Below are 14,526 nucleotides of genomic sequence, written 5' to 3'. Positions count from 1 at the left end.
ACGTAGCAATACTCATGATAATAATGATTTTTTTCGTGAAAAACTTCGTAAACCTATTATTAAAAAAAAAACCACATTTCTTTTTTTGTTATTATTTCACCTAAAACATCAAAATTTACAAATTACGATATTTTAATTATCAGCTACGCCATGGAAAAAAGATATTTGTTTTCGTTACCCGTACTCAGAGAGTACGTATTTAAATTACGAAAGTGAAAGTAGGATATCTGATAATATTACCTACTGCGTAGTTAATTCTAATGGTGTACAAGAAGTCACAGGTAATTTTTTTTCTTTAAGTGTCTGCATGTTTTATGAATGCTTTGAGCATTTGCTGCAAAAATTGTGATGTACACTCTTGATAATTGAAAATTCATTGATATCCTTTATACAGTAACTTGAAGCAATCGGGGAAATTGATATGAGGCGCAATTGTTACTTTTGTTTCAACATTCTACCATTAGATATATGTACCTGACTAAAATTGAGTACAGACAGCAATTATTGATTTTTCTTAGAGTTAGATGTATAATAGTACGTAACTGTATAATGTGTAGAACCATGTTAAATACTTTGGCGATATTATTGTATCTGATCATAAACAAGTCATACGCAATGGTTTGCCATGATTCAGCAAATAAACTTTTATCTTCAACATGTTCAACGAACTATCCATAAATAGAATACATACCAATCATTTGTATATCTATACTTATTAGATTATATATTTTGTATTATCAATATGTAAACGGGATGAATTACATTGTACATTGCCTTGATGTGATGACTTGTGCCCTCGTTTTGAAATCGTAAGTACAATATATATCTAAGGACATGTATGGTAAATTGTTCAATAAACAATGACTCTGTCGTTAAGTTTTTTTCTGAAATAAAGATATTCATATGCTATTTCAAACCGACAATTCTCGGTAGACAAAATACACACTAAGCGAATTTACAGTACAATAAGCTTGAGTCTGTCTATGGACATGATTAATATTGAACATTCCCCCTCTCTGTAAGAAAGAACAATTTATATCTGTGTCAACAGTCTAACGGGTAATATCAAGATAACACTTATAATGTGGATTTACCATTTTATCTTAATAACTCAACACGACTAGCCGTACAATATGACAGGAACAACTATACTTTTTTGGCTACTAAATCTCAGCATCCTGATTTTAGATCGTTTATCGTGTTAATTTTATTTTCTTATTTTATGTGAAGTGTTTTGTAAAACTTGGTTTAGGTATCTGTTGTTGAATATAGTATTGTCGGTTGGTTACTGAGGTAGTTACCAAAATATGGTTTTGGATTACTCTAAGTATGTTCATGTCTTTAGTGATTTAGTGTTATGAAAATTATTCATTATGATTTGATGAAAAACCTACCAAAGTACACCAATAAACCGAAATAAAGACACGTACTAAATAATAAAGCCTCTTGGGACATGATTCAATAGTAATCAAAGGTACCAGGATTATAAAATTTAGTCAGTCAACACCGAAGTGTTGAATACAGGGCTGGTGATACCCTCGGGGACGAAACGTCTACCAGCAGTGGCATCGACCCAGTGATGTAAATAGTTATCAAAGGTACCAGGATTATAACATGTATACAGCAAAAGATTCCGAAACAAAACCTTTCAAGACCAAATGATAAAAAGCAAATATTAGACTGGACAAGATGGTGAAACCGCGATCCTCCTGAAAAATAACATACACACAATACAAGTTAGATTTCGTTTTGATTTGTATAATTTTAAATTTCTTTGAAACATTAAACTGAAAAACAATATTAAACAAATTCGTTCAAGTTATAGCAAACAAGACTGCAAAGCGGGGATCAGCAAATATCACTCCATCGAATTGATATTTAATGCATACAATTCGCAAATCTTAGTCCAGAACACAGCAATGCTGCGAGTAAAAAAAGTAAGTCAATACCTTTTTATGGTGCATAAATGCCAATATTATTTTACCTGTCCACTGATCAGTACAGAATCTCAAAACTGTTGTGAATATTTATAAAATTGGGAATGGAAATGGGAAATATGTCAAAGGGACAACAACTCGACCAATGAACAGACAACATCTTAAATAGACTTGAATATGTAGGTCATAAGGAAAATATCATGAGGAGAATAACAATTGTATAAGAAGAATGCGGGTTTCTTAATAATAATAACGACATGTTCTATACGTCTATTTAAATCAATACAAAAACGCATGTTTTTTAAATTATAAAATACATTACAAAGTTATAATCCCAAACATTGTAAAGTTAAAACATAATGTCATTTATATAAAGAAGGGAAAGATACCTAACAATATTACAACGTCATCACAAAAAGCAGTAACCAATATTTTAATTTTGAATGTAACGCGTCTTCTGATTGGCTGACGTTATTTTGCTATGAGCCCATAGACAGAATTTAGTCATGTGACCGTGACGTCATCAACGTTTTTTCATGGTTTTTACGGTTTAAAATGGAATTCAGAATTAAATTATAAGAAATGACTGTAATAGTTTTTCTGTCTATTCGAAATAACATAAAAAAATTGGTACACCCTGTTAAATAACACGCTACACACGTTATTCAGTGTGTAACAATTTTTTTATGCTATTTCTTCATAGACAGAAAACAATATTACAGTCATTTCTTAAATAATAAACAACAGAATATAATATAAGAAATATAAAACTAATCATCGAGCCAAACGAATCTCATCCTAAACCGACGGCGTATTATGATAAGAATATACTTCTCCAACGTGGTACCCTTTGATATGGAGGACAGTTTTATTAATCATCAATATTGATAAGTTGTTCAAAAACAGATTTCAGACGTAACATTGTCACTCAATTAAAATGACTGCATCTATACACATGGAAAAAAGTATTGCAACACCAAATTCAGTTCTAATTAAAAAAATCATTTTTTTTTGTTTGATAAATAATTTGTTGAAATAAAACTAGTAAAACATTATTTCAATATCACCTTAGTTAAATCAATAAATAGCAGTTATTATCTGCGCATGTAGCTACTGTACTCTTAAACACTAAAATAGCTGTGTTTATTCTAATTATTTTCAAAACTTAAAAAAACAAGTTTATAAATTTATGCTATTGACACGTTGTAATTGGTCAACAGAAATCAGAAAACGTTAAGATGCGGTTATCTGTTTGAATGGAGACTGCACACAAAGTACTAGTTATTTGGCTTATAACGATTAACCATTATGTTAATCATCTAAAGATTAATTTTGAAATGTCTGACATTGTAAAGTTCGACTACAGTAAAAGTTGTAAAATGCATTTTTTTGTACAAAACAAAAACTGCATTTTGTTATAAAATTTTTGGTTTCAAATAAGTCGACTTATGGCAGAATTCAGAAGACGTTAAGATGCGGTTATCTGTTTGAATAGAGACTGCACACAAAGTACTAGTTCTTTGGCGTATAACGATCAACCATTATGTGAACAATCATCTAAAGATTAATTGTGAAATGTCTGACATTGTAAAGTTCGACTACAGTAAAAGTTGTAAAATGCATTTTTTTGTACAAAAAACACTGTATTTAGTTATAAAATTTTTGGTTTCAAATTAGTCGACTCATGGGAGAATTCAGAAGACGTTAAAATGCGGTTATCTGTTTGAATGGAGACTGCGCACAAAGTACTAGTTCGTTTGCGTATAACGATCAACCATTTTGTGAACAATCATCTAAAGATTAATTTTGAAATGTCTGACATTGTAAAGTTCGACTACAGTTAAAATTGTAAAATGCATTTTTTTGTACAAGAAAAACTGCATTTTGTTATAAAATATTTGGTTTCAAATAAGTCGACTTATTGCAGAATTCAGAAGACGTTAAGATGCGGTTATCTGTTTGAATGAAGACTGCACACAAAGTACTAGTTCTTTGGCGTATAACGATCAACCACTATGTGCATGATGTGAACAATCATCTAAAGATTAATTTTGAAATGTCTAACATTGTAAAGTTCGACTACAGTAAAAGTTGTAAAATGCATTTTTTGTACAAAAAAAACTTTATTTTGTTATAAAATTTGGTTAGATAAAACTTTTTTTTCATAAATTTTTTGTTCGTTTTTAAGCTAATGTTATCATAAACTACGTTTCAATATTATTTTTCAAATATTTTATCATATTCCATCATAAATAAGAGACTATTATTTCAAGTTTTAACAAATCAAGGTGTTGTAATACTTTTTTCCATGCGTAAATCTTGACAATTGTTTTGATCAAAAGAAAATTGGATTAATGTCGAAAGTCTGATTTAGTTTAGGATGAGAAATATTAGTGTAAGGATTAGCAAAATCAAAAGCAAGTAGGAAGATGCCAAAGTTATTAAATTGAAGTAGTCCAAAACAATCTGACAATACCGTAGAAAAAGCAAAAAAAAAAGCAACAAAAAGTCAAACGACTGAACACAACACTTAACATTAAAACAGTAAAGACGTAAGAACAAGAATCATCACGAAACACAAAAAAACATTGATCAAAGATTTATATGTGTGCAAGAAAAAAGAGAATAAAATTAAATACACTTTAACAGATCTTTGAAATTGTTTTAATTTATTAATCTGAGTTTCACATTTACTTTGACGTCTGCCCTGATGTTGATTCCAATGATTTTAAAAGTTCGTTGAGCATAAGATAGGTTCATTAAATATTGTTCGGACGGAGCCTTTCCCAGTGAAATGGCATTACAAAATTTCTGTAGCAACTGTGTTTCATAATGCACTTTTAACACACCAGCGATGTTCATTTGAGGTTTTCAATTGGGACAGCAGCATATCATCAAGTGCTTAACAAGTTTTCGTCTTTTTAGCTAAAGTATTCATATGACTATTTATTGTTTAAGAATATGATATTCTTTAAAAAAATACATTTATTTCAGCCAAAATTTCATCTTATGGAGAATAAAATGGAATTTGAAAAAAGCAAGGATGTTGAAAAATAGGATAAAAAAGGAAACGCAAAGAAAAGGTAAAAAGGGCGTACATATTAACAAAAAATGCTTTATCCATCACATATATCATATGACGAACTTCAAGAAATTGCATGAATTTGTTTTTGGCGACCTTATTCATCTTACAATTAATAGTACTGGCGTACTTGACATTCAGAACACTGTTATTATATAAAACACACACTAATGATATTTACACAAACTGCAACCTTCTATTCGTTCAGTTATATGTTGTGCATCATTTACGTTGCAATGTTCTGTCGTGCAAACGACCTAGATAGTAAAACTTACGTGCAATTGTATACACTGGACAGAATCTTGTGATCATGTAATATCATTTATAGTTTTTCGGTTATACTGTACTTATTTGTCCTTGAGATTGGTGTTTGTAAATAAAGGCAACAGTAGTATACCGCTGTTTAAAATTCATAATTCGATAGAGAGAAAACAAATCCGGGTTACAAACTAAAACTGAGGAAAACGTATCAAATATAAGAAAACTACAACACAACAAACACACAAAACCGAAACGTAACACACACAGAAACAAACTATAATGTAACAGTGTTCATATTTGCAGATACTTGCCTTTTTTTTCCATACGATTGTGAAATTTCACATAACCAAGGGGTTACTGTGATATTCAATGTGAACTGTAGGTATGAAAAAAGTGTTTAGCAAACCAGTTACAATATTAAAATACCCAATAAAACATTCAAAACAGAATAAAAACGTAACAGAACAAATAATAGAATGAAATGATATTTAAAAAAGAGAATTCATTGCAATAAGTTTATTTATATGATGTAACTATAATCTTTTCTCCAGTTACAAGATATGGAGGATGCAGTCACAAAAATGTCTAAAATTACCAAACGAATTACAAAACCAAACACAGAAAGAGGTTAGTAGCTTTGATGGTGTTAATTAACAGTTCCTTCTACATGCTTCTTATTGTTACGTAGTAAATGTAATGTAAATGGTACGCACAGGTATATGTATACAATCGTTGATAGTTCCTCTTTCGAACGTCTGATCCAATCAATAATGTTTGCTTACCTTTAACATACATTTGTCTCATTTTGTTTCTCAGCTCCGTAATGGTTTAAGGTAAATGACCCCTTCTGTAGCCATTTTTGTACGAACTTTTCAAACTTCAATTGCATTTTTATAATAAAAATCCCTGTATCAAAGGTTGTGTATTTTGTAAATAATGATGCTTTGCATCAAGTTACCCCTTGGTGAATGTACAAATGGGTATATCTATATAATTCATTATATCTTTAGTTTTGATACAATTTAAGTTTGAAAAGTTCGTACAAAAATGACTACAGAAGGGGTCATAAACCTGAAGCATTCCAGCTGTTCTAATACCAAGGGCTACTGATAAGTATTAGGTACACTAAACATGCAACCGATTGGCCATATTATACGCCTGGCATCTTTTAGGATACCGCAAGTTAGCAAATAATATTTGACCGCACACAGCTCATTTTACGTAGTAAAGTTTCTGCTTTTAAGTAACTGATTGATACACAATTAAAAATAACTGAAATCAATATGCTTTCGATACCTAGTAAAAAACAAGTTGAGCATCGACAAGATTTATAATCCATAGATAGATTGTACAAAATGTATAAGATTTTAAGAATTAACTAGTGCCGAACATAGAAATATAAATGTGATAACTCGAATTTGATAAAACGATATAAAGTAGTACCCTATTTTTTTTTTAAGTTGAAGTTTCTTCACAAGAGATAAATGCGTACTAGTAATTACATATTACGCGTTGTTCAGAGAACTGTTAACCATTAGACTTATAAATCATTGACAAGAGAACACTCCTGGTGTACCTCATTTTATTACTATTGTCAAAGCCTAGTTTTATTTCCACTGATTCCGTCCGAAAATTTATGGTTTTAAAGTCTTTTTACCTGAATTAAGGGAGATCATTTGCTTCCTGTTCCTCTGGTTTCAAACATGTCACGTCCAGTCTCGTGAAATAGTTTTATTTGTATTGTTTCGAAAAATAAATATGGTTTTGAAATACGTTTACTGGAATTTTACCAAAGCAATAAGCCTCCACACCTTATGCAAAATAGTTTATAGCTTTATACCATTTTGAACTTTTAGCAATGGTAATTTTTTAGAACGTAAAATGTCTATACAGTTTCATGAATTTTTACTTAATGTCAAATTCAAAGTCACAAAGAAATTAACTCAAACCAATATACCTTTAGTCTTCACTTTATATGGGTCATGAATCACATATACGTACAACTTATTTAAAACTGTTTCGGAGAGAATTGTAATCTTTCATCTTTGATCTTTAAAACCAATTTTCAAGAGGCAAAGAAAAGACAATCAAATTTAAAATTAAGACCATAACTTTGACACTTTACATTGACCTCTTTTCGTTTGACGGACCAATGGCATGAAATAAGCGTACCACAGATTTCTTAACTTACATCACATAAGTTACATTAATTTATATACATAGGAGATGGAGAGTTGTCTCATTGGCACTCACACCACATCTTCCTATATCTATAGAATCACTATATCAACACCAGAAGGGGACATACATTTCATATGAAGTATCAATATCGGTTTGGTCACAGTTTAACAGTCCATCTTGAAGATATAACGAGCAATGTTGAACACATCAACCGCTAAAATACAAATCTGTATATCCATTTAGGATAACACAGAAAGGACAAATGGGGAATAGATACAGTCTTGTATCAATCAGTCGTGTTATATGTTATAAAATCAATCACTTCACGTGTACATGTAGAATCATATTTTTAATATTCCACTGTTAGAGGTGATTGCAGAAATTAACAAGAGAAAATCGTTCATAAAATTATACAAATTGGCTCCTTGTGCATAGTGTGTGTGAGTCTGGATTTAATACCATGTTCAAGTTCTGACATCTCTTTAGCTTAGTTTAACTAAAGGTGTGAATATTAAAAAGGAGAATAAGACAGCATATAAAATGACGTAACTTCATTTGTGTCGATGTTCTGTGATATTTTAGTTCAATTTGAATTCAGATTTATATTATTTTTGACAATCTATATTATTTGATTTATTTTTCTTCATATTCATTCATTTTTTGTATTATACCTGTATTTTTCAGGGGTGTTTTTGTCAAAATAGAGTTGCGCTTAACGAAATTCTTACTTTGATATGTGAATATAATGTTAACTATAATCTCTTAAATAATGTAGATTGCAATGTGCAAACGTTATTTGCGGATTAGTTAATTTACGCCAATAATGATGCATGATTTTTTTTTAGATGAAGTTGAAGATATCGTATTCGACGCATTAAATGATAAGCAACCAAGTATATCCGCTGTAAGTTAAATAAATAACAATGATCCTCTACGAATTCAAAAAGCACATCTGATGTTCAGTAAATTAAATGTTATTACATTATATTGCAGGTTGACTGTCTGTCTGGTATCTGTTGTCCCTCTCTATGATTTATTGTATTTGCTGGTATCACTCGTTTGATCCAAATATTCGTCAATTTCGTTTGAAAAGGTACTCCATGATTGCGTATGTTCAACAAAGTAAAGCATCTATAATCATATATTGAGTAATAACCACGTAATTCAATATCTACCTTAATACAATTACCCCCATTCGCCGAAAATTGGTATCCATAATTACATTTTCATGAATATAGAACACATTTCAATACATATTAAGTAGTGTTATAAGGCTTGAAATGGCCCATACAAGTCATGTACTTGACTGAGTTGATGTTAAATCGACCATTCTGAATTGGTCTGACATATAAAGGGGTTTTGTCGACTGTAGTTTGAACCATACTTAATAATTGGACCTTTGCGATGTTTACTGGACTAGCACTTAAAGGGGCACTAGCTGTCAAGTTCTTGGTCACAGATTTGACTTAAATTCTCATATTTGGATTATTACAATGTAAAACATTTATCCAAACTACCAAAAGACTAAAAGAAACAGTTTACAGAGCATGGGGTAGATAATATGTAGGTTCGTTTCTTGTGAACTTTAGTCTAGACGCCATCTAATCACTATCGACTTGACTTTATTTAAACATAATAAAGCTATGAATAGATTAAACCAACACGTGCAATTAGATTTTTATAGGTCTGTTTGATTTTTTTTATAGATTAAACATATACATGTATGTTTCTCATTGTTTTTAACCGTATACGAATGATTTTATACGGATTTAATAAGTATTCAAATGGTAAACTGTAGTTTCACTTTCATTGTTGACATTATTTTTCCTTAAAAATAACAAGTACACGTAAAATGCATGCGTTGTCAATCTCTAGCTAGGGGTTGAACTGAAGTTTACATGAATACGGATTTAATGAGGTCGACTGATTCACTTGCAAGTGGATTAGAAAATATCAATGTTTCCTCTCTAAATTTGACAAAATTGAACTATTTTGGCTGCTAAAAGCGAATTATTATTTCATTATTTCACTTTTATTATTGATTTAACTAAAAAAAGTCTTACTTTAATTTTTTTATATATCTCGTAGCTAGTACCTCTTTAATAATAATTGACTTGGTAACTATTAAAAAATCATCCCCGACCAAGTTTGAACCATGCTCGACCTATATTAGTCTGAACCCTTTTCGATCAAATATCAACTAGCATAGACATAATTTTTGTATATCTTGATTATATTTTATCAATTAAGGGGCTATTTAACAACAAACAAAAATCATTAAACAACAACTTTAAAAAAATGTATTTTTTTATTCCGATAAGTTTACAAGTAAAAAGAAAAACTTGGTTGCGTTGCCGTAAACTTATGTATTTATCCAGTGAATTCAAAATGCCGTGTGGTTTAAGTTTTTCAGGTTGCTGTTACATTTGCTATAGATGTGAAATTAAAATGTATTACTTTCTGACCAGTTGTGATCTTTTAAATGATTGTTCTCCAAGCAAGATATATTACTCAATAGTTTACTCCTAATCAGAGGAATATTTGTTTATGATTTCTTTGATAATTATCCCTATTATAACTTGACCAAATAATCTGTTTTTCTTTTCATTCTCTGAGGCACACTTTTGTTGATAATGGCCATAGAAACAACATCTAATAAAATCAACCCTCTAGGAATACCTATGCAGAAACTCATTTAATTTGAAAGTTGAAATTTGGTGAAAAATGCTTTAGACACAGTTTACATTATAGTTGGTTACATAATTGTTACTTAATACTTACATTGCATTAATTTAAGAGTAATCTACTAGCTATCCAAAACTACAGCTTTTATAAAGTTTCAAGCATTATTAAGAACGTTACAGCATTTAAAAACTTGGGAGTTTGAGTTATAAAATATTTGTATTGTGCTACCTTAACAGTTAAAATTACACGAACAGAAGGGGTTCCTAAGTTAAGTATGGTTTAGTCTGGTCGTGTATTGTGCAGGTCTTGAGTCGAGTGTGGTTAAGACCTTTGGTCAAATATCATTTATACTGTTCGAGTAAAGGTATATACTGACTTAAGACTAATTTAGACCTTGTCGAGCATGGCAATGTGCAAATCAGTACAGTCGTGTATGGTTAAGATTGGGGTCTAGTCAAAATAAGTACTGTCGAGCACAGATGTACATGATGTAGTCCATTTCAGATATTAACTTGTTTGTGTTGTGTTTCTGTTGTGTCCTAGTTCTCCACTCATTTTTGAAGTGTTTCCCTCAGTTTTAGTTTGTAATCCGGATTTGTTTTTTTTTCGAATCGATTTGTTAATTTCGAACAGCGGTACATTGTATATTACTGTTACCTTTTTTTTTTTATTGTACTAACATATGATGTAATGTCGTTATACTTTGTGTAAATACATTGTTATAATGGTTTAATTTATTTCTTTACGCAAAAGCACGAACCAAAAACCACTGTTCAAATTGCAATTCTGATCATGTTTACTTTTAAACATTACAGGTAGCTGGAATTACATTAACAAAAGAGTCTTCACCGTTGCTTTCCATTTCTGGTAAGCCTATGGTAAGTGAAGTTCCAATACAACTAGGAATAAAATCAATCTCAGATCTAGAGGCATATGGTAATGGCGAAGAAGATGTCAAACTGTCCATCCTATTCCATGACGGAAACACGTGTGTCAAAGGAATTGCGTTTGGTGCTTCGGCTCGCAAGTGGAAAAAGACATTAAACGCTTTATGTACATATAAAGTGTGTAGCTACGAAATTCGGAAGAGCAAAAGAAAATTTGAAAATACGAAATTTGAGATACACCTGAAGGAAAATACATTTATTAAAAAACTAAAAAACGGGTATGCTGAAATACCTGAAGAGACTCAAATGAAGATAGCAGAACTAGATAAAAAGTTCGAGAACTTGTTAGTGTCAACATCTAAAGTGAAGATCACTAAAATAGAACCATTGAAAAGACCAAAAGAAATGTTTTTGCGATTTATTCACATAAGCGATGCAACAGGAAAAATAAGGATAAAGATATGGTCGCGTGAAGCAGAGGAATTTCCACACAATGAGGGCGAGTTTGTAAAACTTAAGTACGTGTACTTAAGGTTTAACAGAAAGTACCCGGAATGGTATTTAGGACAGTCAGATAACATGCTATTTTGTCAATGTGATGAATAGCTTATAACATAGGTATGCAAACTTGTTGTGTTATTCATTGTTTTTATGACTATTGCACAATTATACAGTTTTGATCACTAAGATGGCAGCGTTGGTGCCTTCTGCTATAGTTTTCTGGTATATTATTTACGTCTTGCTTATTGTTGATGCCGTATGGTGACATATTTTTGCCTATTTCTACGTTTGATTACATTATCTGATGTATATTGTCTTAATTGCAATCTACCATTTCTTTGCTGGGCTATTTTTGCGCAATCTTTACTAATACGTTTCTACGTTGTGTTCTATGTTTTTGTTTTGTGTCATTTCTTATTTGGAATTGTTTGGAAGTGATTCAAGGCTTAGTTTGAATGTCCTGTTGTGTCTTTTCCCTCTCATGTCTAATCATATATGTGTTACATGTGGTATGCTAGTTTGGTGATGCGTCATCACCGGAATACGAGTCATGTTGGTGTTATAAACCCCACCCATATGATCGAAATGGAGTTATTAATATTGTTAATTTATGTAACTTTAATTGCAGTTGCAAATATGTGTTTTACATATCTGCATAAACATTAATGATAATCGATTTTTGAAAAAAGTTTGTTTGTTTATTAATTATTTCTCCAAATGTCGGATTAAATACAAAACTGCGTTGTTTATAAGTACTAGTTTATAGTAAGTACAAAATTGCATCTAGAAAAATAAATTGCCAATATTCACTGAAACCAATTGTTTGGTTTACGTTGCTTTGTTCCAGATTAGAAAGGGCAAAGACAATATTGACAACTAAGTTGTGATGAATAGTTAATGGTACAAATCGTATATAGAAAATAACTACTTTGCCTTGCCAATTTCATACCTTTTGACCAGTGAAAGAAAATTTATTAATAATGTTTATCTTAAAATAAACGATAAACTAATTACAGACATCTTTTTGTATGCCAGATTTATGTTTCGTCTACAACAAACACACCAATACGTTCGAAAAAAAAGAGTAAGAGGAGGCAAGTAAATTACGAGAACCTAAACTTTACGGCTCGATATACAGTTCCCATATACATTTACAGTGATATAATTAAGGGAACCGTCGTTTACCGCAGTTCAAAGTCATAAATCGATCATCGAAAACAATCCGGTATAACATATATAAACAGAGGGAAACACACAATCCCGTCTATAGTATGCAAACAAAAAGACATTTGCAAAAAAAAAAAACGTGCTTCCAAACAACACGCAAGTAAAGCGTCAGCAATGTCTGTTATATTTACAATCAACGTAAAGCACACCGCCGCCGTATGTTTTATTCTTGCTGTGTACTTTATGCGTTGATATGTTTAAGGCTGTTATAACCTGTGGTTTTCAAGAAACACTTATATCATAATAATATTGGTCAATAGAGTATGACTATGTCAGAATTAACTGAATAACGATTCATTCAAATATAAAAAAAACAAATCTTAATCATTACTCTGGGGTCTAAAAAGTACAATAACCAGATGCCGATTCTTTAAAGAAGTCAAATTCAAAACAGAAAGTCAAAATTATAAAATGGCAAAACCAAAAGCATAAACACAAACACAAAGTCAGATATGTGACTTGGCACAGGCCTTCCCGTTTGTAATATGGCGAATTAAACCTAATTTAATGCAAACTACACCTGTCAATTATATGACATTAATATAAAAAATGCAAGGTGTGAGCAAAAAACAACAGAAATAAAAGGTAAAAAAAAAAATGAAGTACAGTATCCAACATTGTGTTTGAACATAGTGGCAATAAAACAAATAACTAGTTCAACAAAGAAAACAAAAAATGGCAAAACGACACTTTATTGACAAAATTCGTGAGCAAACGTGAAAAACTGAAAAAAATACCATAGTATAATGACCCTTCAGTAGGATGTATAATACCTATACCCGCCAAATTCATATAACCGGAAATAGGCTAAATGAAACATGTTTTAACGTTTTGTTCACTATTAAAGAAATTTGTTCTACGATTTTACCAAAGCTATGATTAGATAAAGGAAGATGTGGTATGAGTGCCATTATATAAGTAAGACAACTCTCCATCGAAGTCACAATTTATAGAAGTCATTATAAGTCAAGGTACGGCCTGTAAGATGGAGCCGATGTTAATAGTTATCAAAAGAACCAGGATTATAATTTTATACGCCAGACGCGCGTTTCGTCTACATAAGACTCATCAGTGACGCTCAGATCAAAATAGTTAAAAAGCCGAATAAATACAAAGTTGAAGAGCATTGAGGATCCAAAATTCCAAAAAGTTGTGCCAAATACGGCTAAGGTTATCTACTCCTGGGGTAAGAAAATCCTTAGTTTTTCGAAAAATTCAAAGTTTTGTAAACAGAAAATTTATAAAAATGACCATATAATTGATATTCATGTCAACACCGAAGTGCTGACTACTGGGCTGGTGATACCCTCGGGGACGAAATGTCCACCAGCAGTGGCATCGACCCAGTGGTGTAAATAGTTATCAAAAGTACCAGGATTATAATTTTATACGCCAGACGCGCGTTTCGTCTACATAAGACTCATCAGTGACGCTCAGATCAAAATAGTTAACACCGAACAGCAAGCTACAAAAGGCCCACAACATACTACTGTATATAAATCTATATCATTTGTATATCTTATGCTAACGTTGAACAACATGGTGGATTATTTCACTAGGAACACTTTTCAATTTCACATAAACTATAGTTGTATACAGGGTTGAAAATTAAAAAAAAAAGCGATTAAGATTTGAAATTATCTTGAAGTTCTTTATGGTTAATACCACTTTGGGGGTAAACAGTTTCACGCATTTCTAAAGAACGTCAATCTTATAGACGATTCAAGAACAAGACATAGAGCTGGTAATGTATCGTTGTATGTAC

At 31.2% G+C, this 14,526-nt stretch overlaps 1 long non-coding RNA gene across 4 annotated transcripts; it reads left to right on the top strand.

Moving 5' to 3' along the window:
* The first annotated feature begins 249 nt into the window (after window positions 1-249).
* LOC143076886 (uncharacterized) lies at window positions 250-12,549 on the top strand. Of its 4 annotated transcripts, none has more exons than XR_012978826.1 (6): window positions 250-281; window positions 1,820-1,937; window positions 4,932-5,020; window positions 5,832-5,907; window positions 8,307-8,365; window positions 10,962-12,549. It is a non-coding gene; the product is annotated as an uncharacterized LOC143076886 (long non-coding RNA). The 4 variants fall into 4 exon arrangements; XR_012978827.1 differs by having other exon boundaries at window positions 255-281; window positions 1,826-1,937; XR_012978825.1 differs by lacking the exon at window positions 250-281 and adding an exon at window positions 297-809.
* The last annotated feature ends 1,977 nt before the right edge of the window (window positions 12,550-14,526 follow it).

The sequence above is a fragment of the Mytilus galloprovincialis genome, chromosome 5, assembly GCF_965363235.1.
Source record: "Mytilus galloprovincialis chromosome 5, xbMytGall1.hap1.1, whole genome shotgun sequence".
Lineage (NCBI taxonomy): Eukaryota > Metazoa > Mollusca > Bivalvia > Mytilida > Mytilidae > Mytilus > Mytilus galloprovincialis.
This window is presented reverse-complemented; position numbering and strand designations above follow the sequence as displayed.